This window comes from Aotus nancymaae, unplaced genomic scaffold (assembly GCF_030222135.1).
Source record: "Aotus nancymaae isolate 86718 unplaced genomic scaffold, 86718_ANA_hifiasm-v0.15.2.pri h1tg000072l, whole genome shotgun sequence".
NCBI classification, from domain to species: domain Eukaryota; kingdom Metazoa; phylum Chordata; class Mammalia; order Primates; family Aotidae; genus Aotus; species Aotus nancymaae.
Window position 1 is genome coordinate 14,322,070 of NW_026988487.1, and position 25,320 is coordinate 14,347,389.

General features: G+C 42.7%; 1 protein-coding gene across 9 annotated transcripts in view; it reads right to left on the reverse strand.

Annotated features, from left to right (window-relative positions):
- FAM222B (family with sequence similarity 222 member B) overlaps positions 1–25,320 on the reverse strand; it is an 82,095-nt gene that overhangs the window by 43,232 nt on the left and 13,543 nt on the right. The window contains exon 2 of one of the 9 annotated variants that reach the window (XM_064367641.1): positions 21,628–21,706. The exons of 3 other annotated variants lie outside the window; for them this stretch is intronic. The gene's annotated coding sequence lies outside the window, so the exon portion shown is untranslated. 5 more of the 9 variants (XM_012449341.2, XM_012449342.2, XM_012449340.2 and 2 more) reach the window with 5 other exon arrangements.

Consider the following 25,320-nt stretch of genomic DNA (forward strand, 5'->3'; position numbering starts at 1 on the left):
GGCCCAATTTTTGTATTTTAAGTAGAGATGAGTTTTCACCATGTTGGTCAGGCTGGTCTTGAACTCCTGGCCTCAAGTGATCTGCCTCCTCAGCCTCCCAAAGTGCTGGGATTAGAAGCGTGAGCCACCACGTCCAGCTTAAACTCTTGTCTTAACCTTTTTTGAGACTTTTATATATTTACAGATCATGAACTCTCTAATGAAGTAAAATTATTAAGATCTGACCAAACAAAAAGATCATCCAGTGTTCACAGAATGCTAACATATAAAACAAAGTTTAAGGAAGATACAAAGGCCTGGATTCTAAAAAATAAATGAACAATTTGAATGTCTGGTTTAAAACAAAAAGATGGCTTAAATGTTTGTATCTGAATGGTAACTTTGTTTTGAATGGTTCTAACAATCTCATAACTCCTGCAGTATCAAATACAGTGCAGGTAATTAATTCAGTGGACTCTTTCCTACTGCCAGACTGAACAGCTCTGAGGATAATCTCCCTCACTCTCCTAGGGCTCAGTTGGAAGATTCATTATTTATGCCCTCAATTGTTTACTCTGTCCTATTTTTCCATACGTCCAGGCCCAAGAGCCATGTTACCACTGGCCTGTTTCCAAAATGAATGCGTTAACTCATTGCCCTACTAGTTACAAAACCAGATAATCAAACACAGTATCTTAACATTGGAGAGCAACCCCATCAACCACTTGATCCAGGGGAGAAAGTAATAACAATGCTAGTTCAGGTTATCAAAAGCTAAATTGTCCTGGATGAAGAGAGGTCCATATATCATTCTAGTCCTTTATTTTGAGCCACTGAACAACATACATACACATCCAACAAGGATTCTTAAAGCACAATATCATTAGAAAGACAGCTCTGGCCCTCACTAAGAGTAGACTGTGAACTATTGAGGGTTAAACCGATTGAGATAAAATTTGCCTAGCAACTATTCTTTAGGAAGAGTTCAATAACTCACCAACAATAAATTCAACATCCTCATCTGACTGGTAAACAGATTACAGACTCCACCAATCCTCTACTTTCAGGATTCAGACTCACAGCAAACAACTTCCTCAAAAGATTCAGCTTCCAAGAGTCAAACCTGGGGGAGGCGGTTGTGCTTAAACACACAAAATATTGTCTCTGACACTGAACAGACAAAGCTGAAAAGCTAAAAAGTACCATCAGCTACATCTCCGTATGTATCCATCCACTGTTCTAAATTAAGTCTCTGACAACTGAGAGAGCATTTTCAGAGTCTCTTTTGCTTCTAATATTTTCTCACCTTGAGTATGCTTTTCTCAATTCCAGACCTTATAACACTCAGCTCATTATTATGAGAATCAAGCAATGCCAAGGGCCCAATATTCTTCCTTCACCTTCTCAAGGGGATCATTTTATACTTCTCATGCGAACAGGGGATTAGTCTCAAGTCTCCCTTTAGAGAGAACATAGAGCCCTTTTTCTTAACACATTCTAAACCGTGACTCACAGAAATAAGCAGGATGACCCAGGCACGGTGGCTCACGCCTGTAATCCCAGAACTTTGGTGGATAACCTCAGGTCAGAAGTTCAAGACCATCCTGGACAACATGGTGAACCCCTGTCTCTACTAAAAATTAAAAAATTAGCCATGTGGTGGTGCATGCCTGTAGTCCCAACTACTCAGGAGACTGAAGCAGGAGAATTGCTTGAACCTGGGAGGCAGAGGTTGTAGTGAGCAGAGATTGTGCCACTGCACTCCAGCCTGGGCGACAGAGCAAGACTGTCTTAAAATAAAAAAAAAAAGAAAGAAAAGAAGAAATAAGCAGGATGGATAAGAACAGACTGCTAAAGAAAATTAAATCAATTACTTCAACCTCAACCAGCACTATGTTCCCTCAGCCTAAGAGATTATGACATTCTATAATTGTTTTCTTGTGGATGACCAAATTCCAGTATTTCCATGCCCCTTACATGATATCTGGAGATCAGTGCAAATACACTTATGATCAATCAGTTCTATACATAGTCTTCTGTCTCCTGGGAAAATGTTTTCAGGGACCCCTAATCATTGCGCCATGCAAAATACTGATCATACAAATCAGTCAAGAAAACAGAAATGTCGGACATGGAGGGGCGCAGTGGCTCACACCTTAATGCCAACACTTTGGGAGGCCTCTGGGAGGACTGCTTGAGGTCAAGAGTTTGAGACCAACCTGGGCAACAGAGCCAGACCTCATTCTCTACAAAACATAAAAATTAAAATTTAATAGCAATATAAAAAAAGAAAGTGAGTGAAGTATAATACAACTCTATAAAGCTGTACTTACTGCTCACCCATGGGTAGAGAACTTAAATACCACCTAGATATCAAATAGAAGGGTGACTTGTTTTTTGGTAGAAGTGAGTTGAAATCTTACAGCCTCCAACTGTTTATTTGTTTGTTTTTGAGACAGGGCCTCACTCTGTCACCCAGGCTGGAGTGCAGTGGCACAACCTTGGCTCACTGCAACCTCTGTCTTCCGGATTCCAGCAATTCTCCCACCTCAGTCTCCCAAGTAGCTGGGACTACAGGAGTGTGCCACCACGCCCGGCTAATTTTTTTATGTTTTGGTAGAGACGGGGTTTTCACCAAGTTGGCCAGGCTGGTCTTGAACTCCTGACCTCAAGTGATCCTCCCACCTCAGCCTCCCAAAGTGCTGGGATTACAAGCGTGAGCCATTGTACCCCACCTTCCAACTGGTTTTTTGGTCACTTCCCCAGCTTTGTATACCTTAGACATCAAAGCGCACTTTGTTTTATATACTAGCTGACTTTGTTTTATATGCTAGCTAACTGTCAAGGTTTCAATCAGTGATTTTTAACAGTTCACTCTCAGTAATAAAGTTAACTAAGTCAACATCCGGGGGATCCCCTTTCCCTCCCAATTTAAACACAATTCATGGAGCCTTAAGGGACAAATGAGTAATGAAGTAAAAACCCAAAACCTGACACAGGATTACTGTGAATCTACTTTTTAGTAACATGTCTAATCTAAGGTACTTGAGATTTTATTTTTTAAAAAGGTAGTAACAGGGAAAAGTAATCCCTAATATTTCCACAACTGAGATGGTTTCCTATCCCACTATCTCTATTTTTTATAATACTTGCTTTCATCCCAAATTGCTCCTGATTGTTTAGAGATCTAATAATAAGTCAATGTAAAGAAAAATCACGAATCTAGCCAAAACTGTAAGACAGCTCCAGTGTAACAATTCTGTCTTCAAAAGTGGACCCCAGTTAGAACAATCTTTGGAAACTGAACCTGTATTACATAAATTCTGAACCATTTAAATTAATATTTATCAAAGTGTTGTCAAAAAAAAAGATATTTCATCCCTTCTCGTACTGCAGCTCTTTGCTAATCAACATTAAGATAAACCTGGTTCAAACACATTTGGTGGAAGATGCCCACTTAAAGCAACGGTGCCATGTACGTTGCCACCCAACACACACACACACACACACACACACACACACACACACACACACACACCCGTTTCTGACATCAAAAATTTTGGATTTTCCATCTTCAACTGAAAACGTTCTTCTCAATTTAAAGAGATTCCCAATTTTGGCTGGAGATAGGTGTTCTTCAGAAAGAAGGGATCCCTAAGTTGAAGAAGCAAAGGAACTCAATTTCATTTAAGTTGTTATGCTACAGCCACCCAAATTAATAAAATTTGGGGAGAGGAATCTTTTCTAGAAAATTAACGAGGCCGAGCGCAGTGGCTCACGTCTATAATCCCAGCACTCTGGGAGGCCAAGGCAGGCAGATCACGAGGTCAGGAGTTCGAGAACAGCCTGATACATGGCGAAACTCCATCTCTACTAAAAATACAAAAATTAGCCGGGCATGGTGGCGCTACGCGGGAGGCAGAGGCAGGAGAATCGCTTGAACCTGGGAGGCAGAGGGTGCCAGTAAGCCGAGATTGTGCCACTACACTCCAGCCTGGGCGACAGAGAGAGACTCCGTCTCAAAAACAACAACAACAACAAAACAACAAAAACAACAACAAAAAATTAAAATTCATCTGGAGGTTTTTAAAGTTTGGTTTTGGTTTTTGACGATAGAAACTAATCCCTCCAAGGGTCTGTGAATATAAGAAATATACCGACAGAGAAAAAGATAAGTTTCAGCAACAGCAAGGTAAGTTTGCCTGCTTTAGCCAGGTTTCTCCAACAGAGCCGAGCTGCTACACAAAGCCGGTGACAATGTACTCCGGGAAGAGACTTTAGCAGAGTTCATCGCTAACAAGTATCAGGATTTCCTTTAACCACCATTTGACTGGGGCTGCTCCCTCTTTCCACTAGCACCTCCTCTCCTTTCAGATTGTTATTGCTGATCAAGGCAGTCCCAAGAAGGAAAATGGTGAAGACAGCCTTAATGGACACGGATGCAGTACAGTTCCAAATAACCACTCCTAGCTTGCCTTTTTTTTTTTTTAATTGCGGTTTACTGCATCAGATACCACACAAAAAGCGCTTTTCTTCTCCGTGCATTTTACTACGCGACCGATATCGACACATCAGTAAAAAGAGATAAGAGTCCTGAATCTCCTTACCCATCTGCAGGGGTGAGATGAAGGGAAGGAAAAAAAACGGATGAAGGGTAGAAATAGAAAACCAAAATAATCTGATGGGATCCACAGATACTACTTCTCATTCCATTTCCCCTTTTCTTACAAGGTTAAGTCGGCTGAAGTCGGGGTCACGTTAGAAAAAGCACACACACACCTTGCACCCTGGAAAGGAGGTGAGGTTCGCTCCGCAGCGCTCGGTGGGGCTCCTGGCTCCGCCCCGCCAGCCTGGGACAGCTCAGCCCAGCTCACCCCCACCCAGGGAGGACAGAAGAGATGGGGCTTCTAGAGGTCTAGGCGGGGGAGGGGGAGGCGGCTGCTCCGAGTGCCAGGCTCAAGGAGCGCAGCACTCCGTGGTGCGCCGACACCCCCTCCCCCAGCCGGCTGCCGCTAGCTCCCCTCCGCCGCCGGAAGCCAGCCCCGCCCCCTCGCCCCGGCTCTTCGCGAGCCCCCCTCCTGTCTGCACAGCCAATGGCGAGCCAGGGAGCCAGCAGAGCGACTCGCCAAGCAGCCAACTGCAGAGGCCCACAGGGAGGTCAGCCACCGGGATAGGCCCGCTACCCGCGGACCCGGCCCGACTCGGCTCCTCTTTGTTAGCGCTGCCCCCAACTCTCCTGGCCCCCACCCCAAAGCCAGGAGCCAAGCATCCCGTAACTGGGCCAGGTGAAGCCGGGCTGCCTGGCGCCCCTTCTCTCTCTGTCCCCCTGCCCCCTCCCACTCTGCCTGGGTACTAGGAGACCCCCTACCCACGCGATACCTCCCAGAGTGCCTCAGACTTCAACAGCAATTGCCACCTGGAGACACTCGACAGTAAAAAGATGCTCCCCAAGCCTCTCTGCCTCTGGTCTAATCAACTGCACTGCACTGTAACAGTGGACGGATTTAGGATTGCATATTAAATCAATTACACACATCAATCCTCCCTGTCGGAAACTCCTGCTTCCCGTGACGCAGAAATTAAGGAGCGGGGGGCGGGGGGGGGAAGGTGGAAAAAGTACGTATCTGGAAGTTTGTGGGGTGGAGAAGGGAATATATCAAATCATCGGCCAAAAAAGAAAAAAACACATGGAAAAAACCACACATAGTTGACTTCAACCTGTTTCAGATACAAAATGTCCAATGTATTTAACTGGATGTCTCCAATCCAGTAAAATCCCAAGACAGCAGGTTTCAGAACAATTAGGAAGCAAACACCTAATCCTTGTTCAATCACCTACCTAGTTTTATGGGGAACATACCCTCAGCAACCACCAGGCTGAGAGTAATTGGCAGGCTGCACCAAAACTTCAGTCACTAATGCCAACATTAGGGGCATAACGCTGTTGGAATAGAATATGCTAAACACTGTGGTATATTTTCTTGGGTGTAGCTATAAAGCACTACATGGGGCTCATTTAAGAAAAACCAGCCAGGTGCGGTGTGTCTCACCTGTAATCCCAGTACTTTGGGAGTACAAGGCAGGTGAATCACTTGAACCCAGGAATTCGAGACCAGCCTGGTTAACATCGACATGGTGAGACCCCACCTGTACCAAAAATTTTAAAAGTAGCTGGGCTCAGTGGCTCATGCCTGTAATCCCATCACTTTGAGAGGCCAAGGTGGGCAGATCACAACGTCAGGAGTTTGAGACCAACTTGGCCAACATGGTGAAATCCTGTCTCTCCTAAAAATAAAAAAATTAGCTGGTTGTGGTGGCAGGCACCTGTAATTCCAGCTACTTGGAAGGCTGAGGTAGGAGAATCACTTGAACCCAGAAGGCGGAGGCTGCAGTGAGCCACAATCGTATCACTGTACTCCAGCCTGGGCAACGGAGCAAGACTCCATCTCAAAACAAACAAAAATTTTTTTAAAGTAACTAGGCGTGGTGACTCATGCCATAGTGAGCAGAGACCATGCCACTGCACTCAGCCTGCGTGAGAGTAAGACCCTAATGCCAAAAAAAAAAAAAAAAAAGAAAGAAAGAAAAACAAAATAGGGGGCCGGGCGCGGTGGCTCACGCCTGTAATCCTAGCACTTTGGGAGGCCAAGGTGGGTGGATCACCTGAGGTCAGGAGTTCAAGACCAGCCTGGCTGTCATGGTGAAACCCCATCTTATAATAAATAAATAAATAAAATAAAATAAAAAAACAAAATAGGGGTCAGGGAAGGCAAGTTATTACCTAGGTTGTCATTTTTGTTCAGAGTTCTTGCAAATGCATGACATTAAATATCTACATCATACTCTACAACACTCCTTAATCCCCCCAAACACTACTATAATTTAAAACAAAACAAAACATTAAAATTAAGCGCCTAGTCTACCTTGGAGCTCAAAACTTTTCATCTATAACAACCTCAGAACTCCTGGAGGATGAAAAAGGAGCTGTACGACATGCCTGTTTTACTTCATTTATTTTTGAGATGGAGTTTCACTCCGTCACCCAAGCTGGAATGCAGTAACATGATGCTGTGGTGCAATCTTGGCTCACTGCAACCTCTGCCTCCTGGGTTCAAGTGATTCTCCTGCCTCAGCCTCCCAGGTAGCTAAACTTACAGGTGCACACTACCACACCCAGCTAATTTTTGTATTTTTAGTAGAGACGGGGTTTCACCATGGTGGCCAGGCTGGTCTCAAACTCCTGACCTCAAGTGATCTGCCTGCCTCGGCCTCCCGAAGTGCTGGGATTACAGGCGTGAGCCAACATGCCAGGCCGATCACATCTATTTTTTAAGCACAGGTGAATATACATCTGTTGGTCCAGTATAATATCTAGAAGTATACACACCAGTCTGTCAACAGTAGTTATCACTGAGAGAAAGAATAAGAGTACAAGTAGGGAGAAGTAAAGAAGATAATCTGTTTTATTGTATCTTTTAAAAAATAAAAAGGTGAGCCAGTTGCAGTGGCTGATGCCTATAATTTCAGCACTTTGGGAGGCCGGGGTGGGTAAATCACTTGAGCTCAGGAGTTCAAGACCAGCCTGGGCAACACAGCGAAACCCTGTCTCTACAAAAAATACAAAAATTAGCTGGGCATGGTGATGTGCACCTGTAGTCACAGCTATCTGGGAGGCTGAGGTGAGACGATCACTTGAGCCTGGGAGGTTGAGGCTGCAGTGAGCTGGGATGGCATCAGTGCATTCCAGCCTGGACAACAAAGTGAAACTTTGTCTCAAAAGAATAAAAATAAAAAAATTAAGGCCCGGCATGCTGGCTGATGCCTGTAATCCTAACACACTGGGAGGGTGAGTCGGGCAGATCACTTGAGGTCAGGGGTTCGAGACCAGCCTGGCCAACACAGTGAAACCTCGTCTCTAAAAAAAAAAAAAAAAAAATTAGCCTGGCATGGTAGCGGGGGGCTGTAATCCCAGCTACTTGGGAGGCTGGGGCAGGAAAACTGCTTGAAACCAGGAGGTAGAGGTTGCAGTGAGCTGAGATCTTGCCACTGCACTCCAGCCTGGGCAAGTGACACTCTGTCTCTAAATAAATAAATAAATAAAATAAAAAGCATTAATTTTCTCATTTTTACTAGATTAGCTTAGTGAAATTACAGATTTTTCTCATTTTTACTAGATTAGCTTAGTGAAATTACAGATTTTATCATCTTTAAGTTATGTTGAACATGTCTTACTTTTATAGTCAGTAAAAGATACTAAAACATAAATATCTCTCAGAAATAGATGGAAAAGATAAATAGGCTAGACTAAAAACTAGGTAACATCCCTCTAGACTGATCAGTTTGCACCTCATTATTTCTTGAGCAAATTTTTACAAATTTCCCAAATGGCAGCATTTATAACAAGCAAAAAAATTAAAATGTAACTTTGACACTTAATTTACTCCAATCAAAACAATGATACAGTTCCAGTAGAACAGAATAACAAACACACAAAACAACGATTGAGCCTGAAAAGAAGGTAAACAGTCTTAAAAAGACAATATCCAGCTGAGCACAGTGGCTCATGCCTATAATGCCAGCACTTTGGGAGGCTGAGGCAAGTGGATCACCTGAAGTCAGGAGTTCGAGACTAGCCTGGCCAACATGGCAAAACCCTGTCTCTACTAAAAATACAAAAATTAGCTGGGTGTGGTAGTGTGCACCTGTAAGTTTAGCTACCTGGGAGGCTGAGGCAGGAGAATCACTTGAACCCAGGAGATGGAGGTTGCAGTGAGCCGAGATCTCGCCATTGCCCTCCAGCCTGGGCAACAAAAGTGAAACTCCATCTCAGACAAAAAAAAAAAAAGACAGTTTTCTCATCAAGACCTGCTACGTGATATTTACAGAATTCAAACACTCATGACACAGGGAATTCCTTGCACTATTACTTTAATGTAGCAAGGTGTTCTTTAACAGTAAAGGTTTTGCCGGGTGCGGTGGCTCACGCCTGTAATCCTAGCACTTTGGGAGGCAGAGGTGGGTGCATCACCTGAGGTCAGCAGTTCAAGACCAACCTGGCCATCACGGTGAAACCCCATCTTTAAAACAAAAAAAAACAGTAAAGGTTTTTAACTGGCTGCACTTTCTCTTTCAGACACTAGAGGGGAGTATAAAAATTCATTCATTGTATCTGGGATTTTGTTTTACTTACCAAATATGTACTGTATTCCTGTATGCCCAAAATTCTATTAGACCCCAGAGACAAAAGGATGAATAAGACATGATCTTTGTTTTTAAAGTACTTAGTTATTTAGGGAAAATATGCCTTTTAAAAAATAATAATAAGGCCGGCGCAGTGGCTCACATCTGTAATCCCAGCACTTTGGGAGGCCAAGGTGGGTGGATCACCTGAGGGCAGGAGTTCGAGACCAGCCTGGCCAACATGGTGAAAGCCCGTCTCTACTAAAAAATACAAAACTTAGCTGGGCATAGTGGCAGGTAATCCCAGCTACTCAGGAGGCTGAGGCAGGAGAATAGCTTGAACCCAGGAGGCAGAGGCTGCAGTGAGCTGAGATCGCGCCATTGCATTCCAGCTTGGGTAACGAGCAAAACTCCGACTCAAAAAAATAAAAAATAAAAATAATAGTGGCCAGGCCTGGTGGCTCACGCCTGTAATCCTAGCACTTTTGGAGGCTGAGGCAGGCGGATCATCTGAGGCTAGGAATTTGAGGCCTTCCTGGCCAACATGGCAAAACCCTGTCTACTAAGAACACAAAAATTAGCAGGGCATGGCGGCACATGCCTGTAATCCCAGCCACTCAGGAGGCTGAGGCAGGAGAATTGCTTGAACCGTGGAGACAAGAGATGGCAGTGAGCTGAGATCGTGCCACTGCACTCCAGCCTGGTCAACAGAGTGAGACTCTGTCTCAAAAGAAATAAAAATAATAATAATAAGGCCAGGTACAATGGCTCACACCTGTAATCCCAGCACTTTGGGAGGCTGAAGCAGATGGACTACCTGAGGTCAGGAGTTCGAGACCAGCCTGGCCAACATGGTGAAACCCGGTTTCTACTAAAAATACAAAGAATTAGCTGGGCATGGTGGCTGCCTGTAATCCCAGCTACTAGGGAGGCTGAGGCAGGAGAATCACTTGAACCCGGGAGGCAGAGGTTGCAGTGAGTCCAGATTGCGCCATTGCACTCCAGCTTGGGCAACAAGATCAAAACTCCATCCCCCCCAAAAAATAAAAATAATAAAAGGCAAACTACAAAAGAGAATGCAGAATACAGAATCAAACCCAAGACTTTGGGAGACTATGGATATGGAACAGGACAGAAGGAGAATCATTCCTGGAAGAGATCCTCCCATGCACCTATATATAATAATTCACACTAGACAAACAAGCCTATCCAAACTGGCTTTTTCTCCTATTAACAACCTTTCTGGCCTTAATCTAAATGGAAATAACCTATATCTGGATGGTACCTTTAAACTTCTATCTATAGAAAGTAGAAGCATTATCTGGTAAAGAAGATTTGCTAAAATAACTACTTGGTAAGGCTTCAAAATCAATTTTATACAGTTTAAAAGGCATGAAGGTGGGGTGTAGTGGTGTGGTTTATACTTCCAGTTACTTGGGAGACTGAGGCAGGAGGATCACTTGAGCCCAGGAGTAAAGAGTTGGAGATTATAGTGAGCTATGATTGTGCCACAGCACTCCAAGCCTGAGTGACAGAGCAAGACCCTGTCTTAAAAAAAAAAAAAAAAAAAAAAAAGACTCTATAGGAATGACTAATAAACCAGAATTAAAGCTCAAAGTCACAATAAGGGTGCCAAAGGGAAACACTTGTATGGTATATTTTCCCCAATCTTCAAAATGACAGCTCCATCATTTGTTATGGTTTAGGATGTTCAGGTTGTATGTTCTGGGAGTAGAGAGCTAGAGAGAAGGGGTAAGTTGTCAATTTCTCATCCTGATGGGATAGCACATGGTAGAAAAAATAAAAAGCCAAAATCCTGAAAAAGTTTCACACACATAGACAAAATGAGACAGTAAACTTGTGAATCGAGCATGATTTGGCATCTTTAAATGCACAGCCAATTCTCTTCTAGTGCCAAAGCCAATGGCTTCTCCTGTAGACAAAATGGCACAGTTCCTGAAAAAGCCCTGGACGCTGTTTCCCCACAATCCTATAATCTGTCAGAAGACAGAAAACAAAAAGAAGGCTGTGCAAGCCAGAAAAAGCAAATTATAACCAACACAGAGCCAACACTTTACTTCAGACAGAAGGAGCTTTTCTATGCATCTTTGGAAGGGGAGAGACAAAAGAAGCTTACTATTGCTTAAATAATCAAGGCAAACAATAAAACAATTTAACCAAACACCATTTTGGATTAGCATTTAATGCAATAGCCTCCCTTCTCACTTCTTATTCATAGCCTTAAAAGAATATTTAATAAATAAAAAAATAGTGTAATGCCACAATATACAAATAACTTTTATAAGTCAATAAGACGAAGACAAATAACCAAAGAGGAAAATATTCAAAGAATATACTAGTTAATCACAGAAGAAATACATAAAGTCAAAAATTATATATATTCCATATTGTTAGGTAGTGGTGGAAAGTGCTTTCTCCATACAGTGCAAAGGCATTTTGCCTTGATAGCACTGCCAACTGCAAGCTTCCAGAGAAACTTGGACTATTCTGAATGAAATAAATAATGATAAAGATGTGAAGCATAAGTAATAAATTCCTAAAAATATTTAGAAGTTTTATGAAATACCTAATCTAGGAAGGAAACTATTCAATACAATGCATACAGGTAGGCTACAAATTAAATCCAAGAGAACTAAAATATGAATATAAGATGAACCTTTGCCTGTGAATGTAAAACAGTTGAAGCCAATCCCTCAGCCTAGAATGAACAAGGCCAATGATGGAAGCAAATAACAGGAAGTCTTAATACAAACCACAGAAATAAAACATCTCTAAGAAAGTAAACTTAGTAGTCAATTGTCTTTGCTGTGAAAGCATGTTATTCAAGGACCCTTTTAGCAGTCACCAAATGCAAATGCAAAAGAAAAGCAGATAATGCCTGAATACAGCAAAATCAAGTACGATCTTCCTATCAAAGAGAAAAAGAAACCTAAGCCTTTCACTTGTCCCTGATACAAAATGGTAATGGATTGTGAGAGAAATCAAATTCCAGAAAAAAAGATTCAATTCCAACCTGCATAACGCTAAAAACTTTGTTACTTTATTCTAAAATTAGAAACACACAGGTCCCTATACTGAAAACAATATACAAGATTCCAGCTGAGGTGTCAGGGTAAAGTTCCCAGCACATCAGCAGACCATTTCAGTTTTCCCTTATCATCTTTAGACCACATCCCAATTTTCCTCTATTGTTAATGTCACTTAAAAGACTGAGAAAAATTTAGTTCAACAGATTCAAATTTCAATGCACTTCCTAAGTACATTATAGGTAATAATGCCACTGATTCTATATTTAGTCTCTGGTATGGAACAAGGAATGTTAGTTTTGTCTAAAATGGCACCATGTCACTCTTCAGACCTAACTGCAAAAATCACCCAATCCTGCATTAAAATGTCTTTATGGTGTTACCTATAAGAAGTTAAAATGTTTTTTCAGTGTTTTTTTGTGTGAGAATGTTTCTACTGAGTGGCTGTGATGCTATACTATAGACATAATAAGTCACTCCCATCGGTCCTTTAAACATTCAGAATTGTAACTACCATGAGGTGGAATTCATTCCTCACCTGAACCACAAAGATGGTAAATCTCTCTTTTTTTTTTTTTTTTGAGATGAAGTCTCACTCTGTGGCCCAGGCTGGAGTGCAGTGGCATGATCTTAGCTCACTGAAACCTCCACCTCCCAGGTTCAAGCAATTTTCCTTCCTTACCCTCCCGAGTAGCTGGGATTACAGGCCCCCACCACATCAGGCTAATTTTTTTTGTATTTTTTTTTTTTTTTTTTTTTTTTTGAGACAGAGTTTCGCTCTTGTTACCCAGGCTGGAGTGCAATGGTGCGATCTCGGCTCACCGCAACCTCCGCCTCCTGGGTTCAGGCAATTCTCCTGCCTCAGCCTCCTGAGTAGCTGGGATTACAGGCACGCGCCACCATGCCCAGCTAATTTTTTGTATTTTTAGTAGAGACGGGGTTTCACCATGTTGACCAGGATGGTCTCGATCTCTTGACCTCGTGATCCACTCGCCTCGGCCTCCCAAAGTGCTGGGATTACAGGTATGAGTTACCGGCGCCCAGCCTTGTAAAACTCTTAACATTCTAAAGTGATATAACAGAATTTATAAAAATATATCACCTTCTCAAAAGAAACTTAAGGCCTCCAATAGACAGCATGTTGCTAATTTTCACATCATCATAATAAAGAACTATTATTTAGCATTTATATCACACTTTAACTTGCAAAGTGTTTTACAATTATTTTCATTAGTCATGCATCACAATCACCCAATGAGTCAAAATGTTATCCTCATTTGACAGTTGAGAAAACTGATGTACTTTAAGGCCAAGGTCAAGTCAGTCTGCTTTTCTTATAGACCAAGGGCCTAACCCTTATAAAAAGTCTCATTTGCTCACCAGTTACCTATATTGCTCAGAAAAGTAATTAAAACAGGATTTTAGAAATAGGAGTCCATCTAAAATAATGGTAAAAGGCCAGGCGCGGTGGCTCATGCCTGTAATTCCAGCACTTTGGGAGGCCAAGGCAGACTGATCACATGAGGTCAGGAGTTTGAGACCAGCCCGGCCAACATGGTAAAACCCCATCTCTACTAAAAACACAAAAAATTAGCTGGGCATGGTGGTGCACACCTGCAATCCCAGCTACTCAGGAGGCTGAGGTGGGACAATTGTTCGATCTTGTGGGAGGTGGAGGCTGCAATGAGCCTAGATCATGCCACTACATTCCAGCCTGGGTGACAGAGCAAGACTCCATCTCAAAATAAATAAAATAAAATAATGGTACAAAAACACTGAAAGATGATACTACTTCAACAAAAATACATAGTCAGGCCATGCACAGTGACTCATGCCTGTAATCCCAGCATTCTGGGAGGCCAAGGAGGGTGAATCACTTGAAGTCAGGAGTTCAAGATAGCCTGGCCAACATGGCGAAACCCTGTCTCTACTAAAAATATATTAAAAAAAAAAAAAAAAAAAAAAAAAAGGACAGGCACAGTGGCTCACACTTTGGGAGGCCAAGGCAGGTGGATCACCTGAGGTCAGGCGTTTGAGACCAGCCTGGAGCCTGAACAACATGGTGAAACCCAGTCTCTAGTAAAAAATTTTAAAAAATTAGCTGGGCATGGTGGCAAGTGCCTGTAATCCCAGCTACTTGGGAGGCTGAGGTAGGAAAATTGCTTGAACCCAGAAGGTAGAGGTTGCAGTGAGCCAAGATCTCGCCTTTGCACTCCAGCCTAGGCAACAAGAATGAGACTCCGTCTCAAAAAAAAAAAACAACATATATATATATATATATATATATATATGCACACACACACACACACACACACACACACGGTGACATTTGCAGGTAATCCCAGCTACTCAGGAGGCTGAGGCAGGAGAATTGCTTGAACTTGGGGCAGAGGTTGCAGTAAGCCAATATTCTATCACTGCACTCCAGCCTGGACAAGAAAGCAAGACTCTGTCTCAGAAAAATACACACACACACACACACAAAATCAACTGAATACAAACAGGTAAGAACTTAGTAACAATGACACAGGACATTTTCAAAGAAACTGGGTTCCAAAACCTGTTATCAAACAAAAACAAAAAAAAATCAATTTTTTTTTTTTTTTGAGACAGAGTCTCGCTCAGTTGCCCAGGCTGGAGTGCAGTGATGCAATCTCGGCTCACTGCAACCTCCGCCTCCTGTGTTCAAGCGATTCTCCTGCCTCAGCCTCCCAGTAGCTGGGATAACAGGTGCCCACCACCACACCCGGCTAATTTTTTTGTATTTTTAGTAGAGATGGGGTTTCACATGTTGGCCAGGCTGGTCTCAAACCCCTGACCTCTAATGATTTGCCCACCTTGGCCTCCCAAAGTGCTGGGATTACAGCGCACCTGGCCCAAATGATTCTTCATCTTATTTTTCCCCTCAATCCACTACAATTATACTTCTATTTCCACCACTCCAATGAACAGTTCTACTCAAAGTCACCAATAATTCCTAGGTCCTTAGGTTGCCAAATCCTGTCAGTACCTCTCTGTTATGTGACCTCTATATAGCATTGAACACAGCTGACAAATCCCCCCCTCTTTTTTTTTTGAGACAGTGTCTAGTGCAATGGCGCAATTAGGCTGGAGTGCAGTGGAGCAATCACCGATTACTGCAGCCTTAACCTCCCAGACTCAAGCAATCCTCCCACCTCAACCTCCTAAATAACTGGGACTACCACAGGCATGTACCACCAGGGACAGCTAATTTTCAATTTTTTGTAGACACAAGGTCTCACTATGTTACCCAGGCTGACCACTCCCTTCTTGAGACACTTCTTTACCTGGCTTCTATAGCATCACTTTCTGGGTTTTCCACCTACCTCACTAGCAATTCCTGCTCTTTCAAAGTGTTCTTCTCTAGCCACAAACCATCTGTAGGTGACCTCCTGATTGAATTCCATGACTTCAAATTCCATCTATTTCAGTTCACAATTCTAGGAATGCCAGGCATTTCTATCCAACTGCCTATCTGATTTCTCCATCTGGATACCTAACAAGTATCCCAAACGTGAGAGGACCAAAAAAGAATTTTTTTTTTTTTTTTAATTTTAGACAAGTTATCACTCTGTTGCCAAGGCTGAAGTGCGGTGGCACAATCACAGCTCACTGCAACCTCCACCCCCTGGGCTCCTCCCACCTCAGACCCCCAAGTAGCTGGGACCACAGGTATGCACCACCACACTTGGCTAATTTTCTTATTTTTTTGTAGACACAGGGTCTCTCTATCTTGTCCAGGCTGGTCTCAAACTCCTGGGCTCAGGTGATCCTCTTGCCTCGGCCTCCCAAACTGCTGGATTACAGGCATGAGCCACCACTGGCCAAGAATTCTTGACAATTATATTCTGCTAGTCTTACCCATCTCAATAATAGCATCAACTATTTACTTCCCTGGTTGCTCTAGTCAATAATACAGAAGTTATCCATGTCCTTATTACCTCACTTCCGAAAGTGTCTAGCTCTGTCACCTGGAGTGCAGTGACGCAATCAGACTGAGTGCAGTGGCACAATTCCAAAGCAAGCCCTGTCAACCTCACTTCCAAAAGATATGCCAAATCTATCTATCTTTCCACAGATTTTACACCATCACCCCAGTCTAAGTTACCACGAACTCTCATTTGATTAGTGCAAAGAGCCTTGTTACTGGTCTCCTTGTTTTAAGTCTTCAACCCTCTACAATCCATTTCTGTTTTTTTGAAATGGAGTTTCGCTCTTGTTGCCGAGGCTGGATGCAATGGCGCGACCTCGGCCCACCACAACCTCCCGGGTTCAAGCGATTCTCCCACCTCAGCTTCCTGAGTAGCTGGGATTACAGGCATGCGCCACCACGCCTGGATAATTTTGTAGTTTTAGTAGAGACAGGGTTTCTCCACGTTGGTCAGGCTGGTCTCGAACTCCTGACCTCAGGTGATCCACCCGCCTGGGCCTCCCAAAGTGCTGGGATTATAGGCCTGAGTCACTGCACCTGGCCTACAATCCATTTCTAGCACAGCATCTGAACATTCTTTCTAGTCACAAATCAACTCATATCATAATCATACTTAAAAACTCCAAAGGAGGCTGGGTACAGTGACTCACACTTGTAATCCCAGCACTTTGGGAGGCCAAGGCAGGTGTTGCCTGAGCTCAGGAGTTCAAGACCAGACTGGCAACATGGTGAAATCTCTTCTCTACCAAAAATACAAAAAATTAACAGGGCGTAGAGGTGCGTACCCGTGGTCCTATCTACTTGAGAGCCTGGGGTGGGAGAATCCCTTAGCCCAGGAGGTGGAGTATGCAGTGAGCCAAGATTGCACCACTGCACTCCAACCTGGGTGACAGAGTAAAACCCCATCTCAAAAAAACAAAAAACTCCAAAGGAAAACACCTTACCCTAGCTTCCATATCTCACTGTCATCTGGCCCCTGCCTTTCTTATCTCTTGTCATTCCCTCATTCACCATATGCAAACAAAACTGGTCTGATTTCTGTTCCTCCAACATAGCAAGTTCATTCCTCCTTAGGTGCTTTGTACCATAATAATGTTTGATCTGCTGATCTTCATGTACTCCTAGATCTTAAATGGTATATCCTCAGAGAAGTATTCTCCCAATCTAAAGTAGCTATCCATTCATACTGTCTATCACATCCTCTATTTTTCTGTACAGTATTTATTAACTAATTTTTATTTTATCTTATTTTTGAGATGGAGTTTCGCTCTTACAGTCTGGAGTGCAGTGGTGCAATCTCGGCTCACTGCAAACACCACCTCCCAGGTTCAAGCAATTCTCCTGTCTCAGCCTCCCAAGTAGCTGGGATTACGGGAGCCCACCACCATGCCCAGCTAATTTTTGGGTTTTTAGTAGAGACGGGGTTTCACCATGTTGGCCAGGCTGGTCTCGAACTCCTGGACTCAAATGATCTGCCCGCCTTGACCTGTCAAAGTGCTGGGATTACCATACCCGGCCATTAACTGATATATATATATATTTTTGAGATGAAGTCTTGCTCTGTCGCCCAGGCTGCAGTGCAGTGGCGTGACCTCAGCTCCCTGCAACCTCCACCACCCGGGTTCAAGTGATTCTCCTGCCTCAGCCTCCTGAGTAGCTGGGACTACAGACACGTGCCACCACACTCAGCTAATTTTTGTTATTTTTAGTAGAGATAGGGTTTCACCATGTTGGCCAGGCTGTTCTCGATCTCCAGACCTCAAGTGATCTGCCTGCCTCGGCCTCCCAAAGTGCTGGATTTACAGATATAAGCCAACATGCTCGGCCATTAACTGAATTTTAAAAAGCTGTTTGTTGCCGGGCACAATGTCTCACACCTGTAATACCAGCACTTTGGGAGGCTGAGGCATGTGGATCACCTGAGGTTAGGAGTTCGCAACCAGCCTGTCTAACATGGTGAAACCCAGTTTCTACTCAATACCAAAAAAAAAAAAAATAGCCGGGCATGGCAGCGCATGCCTGTAATCCGAGCTACTTGGGAGGCTAAGATGGGAGAATCACTTGTACCTGGGAGGTGGAAGTTGCAGTGAGCTGAGATTGTGCCATTGCACTCCAGCCTGGGCAACAAGAGCAAAACTCCATGTAAAAAAAAAAAAAAAAAGGTGTTTGTTGTCTGTTTGCCCTCACTGAAATGTAAGTTCCGTAAGAGCAGGGACTTTGTCTATCTTGTTTTATATACTGCCAATGCTGGAAACATAGTATAAACTCAATAAATTTGGCAGGCTTAATTGTTAGGTGCTGAAGTTAAAAAGGTGAAAAAGGGCCAGGCACTCACACCTATAATCCTAGCATTTTGGGAGGCTGAGGTGGGAGGATCACTTGAGGCCAGAAGCTTGAGACCAGCATGGGCAATATAGCGAGACCTTGGCTTTGTCAAAAAAAAAAAAAAAAAAAAAAAATTTTTTTCATTAGCCAGGTACAGTGGCTTGTGTCTATAGTCCTACCTACTTGGGATGCTGACATGAGAGGATCATTTAGGCCCAGGAGTTTGAGATTGCAGTGAGCTATAACAGCACCACTGTACTCTAGCTTGGGTGAGAATAAGACTCTGTCGCAAAAAAGAGAGTCTTACAGCCTGGACAACATATTGAGACTCCGTCTCCACAAAAAATTTTAAAAATTAGCTGGGCATGCTGGCTTGGGGAGGCTGAGGCAAGAGGATTGCTTGAGCCCAAGAGTTTAGAAGCTGCAGTGAACTTTGCTGGTGCCACTGCACTCCAGCCTGGGCAACAGAGTGAGATCCTGCCTATTAAAAAAAAAAGAAAAAGAGTAAGTGAAAAAGGCGTAACCCCTATCCACAAAAAGCTCACAATCCAGATGAGGAAACAGAATAGCAATTAAATAATGAATGCAGGGAACATGCATTCTACTTTATAGAATGAGATGTTGCCCTATAAACAATGTAAAAAATAATAAATATAATGTTAGCAGGATAATAAAATGTCAGAGTAGCCCATGAGCAAGAGTGACTAATACTGCCTTGGGAACAGGGAAAACTTAACAGAAGAAATGAACTATGAGCTAAATCCTAAAGATTAATTAGGAGAATCTTGGTTATATTTGTTCAGATTATTGGTTTTATTTGTCTATTTTGGAAGAAATGTCCTCGGAAGAAATGAAAATCACTTGAGCAAAAACAGTAAGGTGAGGAAGGAAGATGGAATCAAGCATCTGCTAGGCATCAGGCAACAGGGTAATGAAGGGCATTAAAGGGAAAGGGTGTAAGTAGTCTTACAACTTAGGAAAATCACTCTTGTGGCAGTGTGTTAAACAAATTAAGAGAGGTGATAAGCCTTGAGACATGCAGATTAGTTAGAAGGCTACTGTAACTGAGACAGAAAGAAAGAAGAGAGACAGAAAGGAGAAAGAAAGAAAGAAAGGAAGAGGGAAAGAGGGAAAGGCAAGGCAAGGCGGCAAAGAACAGAATCCTTGGGCCAAGAACACCAACATTTAGGGATTGAGTAGAAGAAAAGGAGACAATGAAGAAGGCTAAGAAGGAATAGTAGATTAGAGCAAAACCAAGAGTGGACAGCATCACAGTTTAAAGCAGGAGAGAGGTAAATAAGTTAAAGACTGAAAATTGTCATCTGGGTTTGAAAACCACATCACTAAACAGAGCAATTTCAGTGAAGTAGTGGGGACAAAACACAATTATAGTATTTAAGGAAAAAATTGGCTGTTAAGAAAGTAAACAGAGGCTGAGGTGGGTGGATCACAAGGTCAAGAGACAGAGACCATCCTGGCCAACATGGTGAAACCCCATCTCTACTAAAAATACAAAAATTAGCCGGGCATGATGGTGGCACACCTGTAATCCCAGCTACTCAGGAGGCTGAGGCAGGAGAATCACTTGAACCCAGGAGGCGGAGGTTGCAGTGAGCCGAGATCGCACCACTGCATTCCAGGCTGGGTGACAGAGTGAAAGAGTGAGACTCCCTCTCAAAATAAAAAGAAAGAAAGTGAACAGAATAGGGGAGACTACTTTTAGGAACAGGAGAGGAACACAACAATAGCTGGAGGTAAGGTGGGGACAGAAAGTTGGGGAAAGGACAGTAGAGACAAAGACTGAAGACTGAGATAAAAGAGAAATAGTGATGCAATAATATCAGGGAGGGATTAACAGTACAGCAAAGAAAGGAAAAGGCAACATGAATATGGATACAGTAAACTGCAGGTGTAGAAGAAAGTAGTGTAGGCAATGTCTATTTGGTAGCCTTTAAGAGAAAGACAGGGAGAATAACATTAAAGGACTAGATTAATAAACTACTAGATTAACAATTTACCAAGAACAAGCAAATATTCAGGTGACAGAAGCTTAACCAGACATCCAATAATCACCTACTAAGGGGAATATCTATATATATTTTTTCATGAGTCTATGTCTGAAATCTTTTTTTTTTTTTTTGCAGACGGAGTTTCGCTCTTGTTACCCAGGCTGGAGTTCAGTGGCGTGATCTCCGCTCACCACAACCTCCACCTCCCATGTTCAAGCGATTCTTCTGCCTCAGTCTCCCAAGTAGCTGGGATTACAGGCACCTGCCACCATGCCCGGCTAATTTTTCTATTTTTAGTAGAGATGGGGTTTCTCTATGTTGGTCAGGCTGGTCTAGAACTCCCGACCTCAGGTGATCCACCCGCCTCAGCCTCCCAAAGTGCTGGGATTATAGGCGTGAGCTACCATGCCCGGCCCCAATCTTATTATATTTTATCTAAATACCTGTCATTACCCAGAAATCTGAGATCTGATGGAAACGCAGAGTAGTTATGGAAAAATAAGAGCAGAGTAGAGACAGGATCCAGAAACACTGGCAAATACTTCAAATTGCCTCTCAGAAAAAAGTAGCAAAGAGAAGACACTGGATGCCAAGCATAGGGGAAATGTTAATCAATATTGGACTTGGTCCAGCTGCCTAAAAATTCCAGGCAATTTTTTCGATGTCTTCCCAAATCCAAAATTCCACACTCACCTGGAAGCTGAAATACATAACTTCCAAGAATATTTAAGCATACCTCCTGCCCCAATATTCTGAGTGTCCAAGCTTCAGTCCATTAAGCAATCCCTAGGAGAATAATTTGGCTAGACTTAGGATGAGATCTACACATTAATTCCCCAATTAACTTGATAAATTTCACAACTGAAAACTTTTTCATGCACTGAAGTGAAGGATATGTCTTCAGGTGACATGACAGTATCCTAGGATAGAAAAAAGAAAGGAAAAGAAAGCTAGTTGGCTGAGCGCAACTAGGGCTTATACCTGTAATCCCAACACTTTGGGAGGAGGCCAAAATGTAAGGATTACTTGAACCCAGAAGTTTGAGAAAAGCCTGGGCAACAGAGGAAAACCCCATCTCTACAAAAAATTTAAAAATTAGTAGGTTATGGTGGCACACACCTGTAGGGCCAGTTACCTGAGAGGCTGAGGCAGGATTGCTTGCACTCAGTAGGTCAAGGCTGCAGAGAGCCATGATCATGACACTGTACGCCAGCCTGGATAAGAGGGAAACCTTGTTACGAAAAAAAACAAAGAAAGTGGGCTGGGCACAGTGGCTCACACCCGTAATCCCAGCACTTTGGGAGGCTGAAGCAACCAGATACTTGATCCCATAAGTTCAAGACCAGTCTGGGCAACATGGCAAAACCCCATCTCTACAAAAAAATACCAAAAAAATCCCCCCAAAATTAGCCAGGCATGGTGGCACACCATCTATAGTTCCAGTTACTTGAGAGGCTGAGGTGAGAGGATCACTTGAGCCCGGGATGCAGAGGTTGCAGTGAGCTGTGATTGTTCCACTGCACTCCAGCCTGAGTGACAGACAAGATCCTGTCTCCAAAAAAAAAAACTACACAACTGCATTTCTAAGTAAAATAAAGAAGTTTAAAAGGATCTAAATTTTCTAGACTTTTTAATTATGTAAAATGTATTTAAAAAAAGAAATAAAATTAAGCTAAAAATTCAAATGTATTTAGGGAATTACATTTCTGGAATTAGTCTTTAAAGTCTCTCTCCTCCGCCCCCAGACAAAAATAACACTCTTTTAGTGTTCAGTTCTAAGAGTTCTCATAAATGCATACTTGTGTAACCACAACCACAATCAAAACAGTCATATCATCCCTAAAATATTTCCTCATACTACCTCTTTGTAGTCAAACTCTCTATTCTTTTTTTTTTTTTTTTGAGACAGAGTTTCACTCTGTTGCACTGGCTGGAGGGCAGTGGCACCATCTTGGCTCACTGCAATCTCCACCTTCCAGGTTCAAGTGATTTTCCTGCCTCAGCCTCCCCAGTAGCTGGGACTACAGGTACACGTCACCATGCCCGGCTAATTTTTTTATTTTTAGTGGAGATGCGGTTTCAACTATGTTGGCCAGGCTGGTCTTGAACTCCTAACCTTGTGATCCACCCACCTCAGCCTCCCAAATGGCTGGGATTACAGGCATAAGCCACAGTGCCCAACCATTCTCTCTCTACTCTTAACCCCAGGCAATCACTGATCTGTTCACCACTGTCCCTAGAGTTTTGAGTTTTCCCCAGAACATCACACAAATGCAATCATACAGAGTATAGCCTCTTGAGTTTCGTTTCTTTCACTGGGTATAATACCCATGAGATTTATTCATGTTACGGCATATACGAATAGTTCCTTTTTATTGCTGAGTAGTATTCCATTGTATAGACATATCACAGGTTATTTATTCATTCCCCAGGTAAGAGTCATTCAGGTTGTTTCCAGTTTGTGGTGACTATAAATAAAGCTGCTGTAAACAGCCACATACAAGTTCTTTTCTGAACACAGATTTTTATTTCACTTGGGTAAATACTTAGGTTGGTTGGTTGGTTGGTTGGTTGGTTAGTTACTTATTTATTTATTTAGATGAAGTCTCACTTATTATTTATTTATTTATTTATTTAGATGGAGTCTCACTCTGTTGCCAGGCTGGAGTGCAGTGGCACAATCTTGGCTCACTGCAGTCTCCAAATTCCTGGTTCAAGGGATTCTCCTGCCTGAATTTCCCAAGTAGTTGGGATTACAGGCACGCACCACCATGCCAAGGTAATTTTTTGTATTTTTAGTTGAGACAGGGTTTCACCATGTTGGCCAGGATGGTCTCAATCTCCTGACCTTGTGATGTGCCTGCCTTGGGCTCCCAAGGTGCTGGGATTACAGGCGTGAGCCACCGTGCCTGGGCTGAATCTATTTCTGAACGCTCTGTTCTATTAATTGATCTATGTATCTATCCTTTTGCCAGTACCACACTGTCTTGATTATTGTAGCTCTTTAGTAAGTCTTTAAATCAGATAGTATAAGTCTTTCAAGCTGGGCGCGGTGGTTCACGCCTGTAAACCCATCACTTTGGGAGGCTGAGGCAGGTGGATCACCTGAGGTCAGGAGTTCGAGAGCAGCCTGACCAACATGGTGAAACTCTGCCTCTTAAAAAAAAAAATATATATATATATAATATATGGCTTTCAACTCTGTTGTTGTCCTTTTTCCAAAATTGTTTTGGCTATTTTAGTCCGTTTGCTTTTCCATATAAATTTTAGAATCAGCTTGTCAAAGACTTTTTTTTTTTTTGATACAGAGTATCACTCTGTCTGTCACCCAGGCTGGAGTGCAGTGATACGATCTTGGCTCACTGAAACCTCCACCTTCTGAGCTCAAGCAATCCTCCTGCCTCAGCCTCCAAAGTACCTGGGACTACAGGTGTGAGCCATCATGCCCAGCTAACTTTTGTATTTTTTTTGTACAGACGAGGTTTCACCATGTTTCCCAGGCTGGTACCAAACTCCTGGGCTCAAGCAATACATCCACCTCCATGCCATGTCCAGCCATGTCAAAGACTTTTTAAACTTTCCTGCAAAGTGTCTACTTTTAAGTAGGGTTTAGCTTCCTAGATTCACTTAAAGAAAAAAACAATGGCAGTATTAGGATGATTAGAAATCTAACATCTATTTTTCAAGATTTTGATTTTTCACTTGCACAGCTGCTCTGAGATTTCCTGCAGTTGTCCAGAAGAAAAGAAAAATGTTTTGTATAAAGACATGTATTATTACTTAATACAACAAAGTTGAAAACCCATTTTTCATAAAAGACATGCTATTCATTCCAAACAGTGAAAATAAAATATGTTAAGCTTCTTGTACTTTACAAATAATGGTCCTTCTGCTGCCAATGATCTTCCTCTTACTCTTTACCTAACTCATACTCATCCTTCAGGTCTCACTTGGACAGTCCTCCATTCACTTCCTTGATTCCCCCTAAGTAACAACAAAAAGAATCCTCCAAAAAAGTGAAAAGTGATAGCAGTTAAAAAAGAAAGGCTGGCACAGTGGCTCATGCCTAAAATCCTAGCACTTTTGGAGGCTGAGGCAGGAGGATCACTTGAGGCCAGGATTTTGAGACCACCCTGAGCAACACAGTGAGACTCTGTCTCTATTTAAAAAAACGAAAAGATCCTTAATAAATATGTGAAGAGATAGAAGGCAAATCTAGAGATTAAAAGATAAACATCAGGCTGCTCTCCACACACTGCCTAGCAAGTAGCCCTGCTCTGCAGGAGCAGTAATGGAGCTGTTATAACACTGCCACCTCAATAAAGCTGTTTTCTTTAAAAAAAAAAAAAAAAAGTAAATAGTAGACTTATGAAAATTTTAATGCATGAACCTTATCTAGATACTGTTTTAAACAGTCAAAAAATTATGAGATAATCGCAGAAATATGAAAACTGACTGGTCATTTGATGATATTAAGAAATGCTTGTAGGCCAGGCGTGGTGGCTCACGCCTGTAATCCAAGCACTTTGGAGGCCAAGGCAGGCGTATCACCTGAGGTCGGGAGTTCAAGACCAGCCTGACCAACATGGTGAAACCTTGTCTTGAAAAAAAAAAGAGGAAAAAAAAAAAGAAAGAAAGAAATGCTTGTTGGCAGAGCACGGTGGTTCACACCTGTAATCCCTGCACTTTGGGAGGCCAAGACTGAAGGATAGCTTGAGCCTAGGAGTTCAAGACCAGCCTAAGCAATAATATAGTAAGACCCCATCTCTTAAAAAAAAAAAAGTTTTAATTAGCCAGCCATGGTATACCCTGGACCCCACAGTCTCAG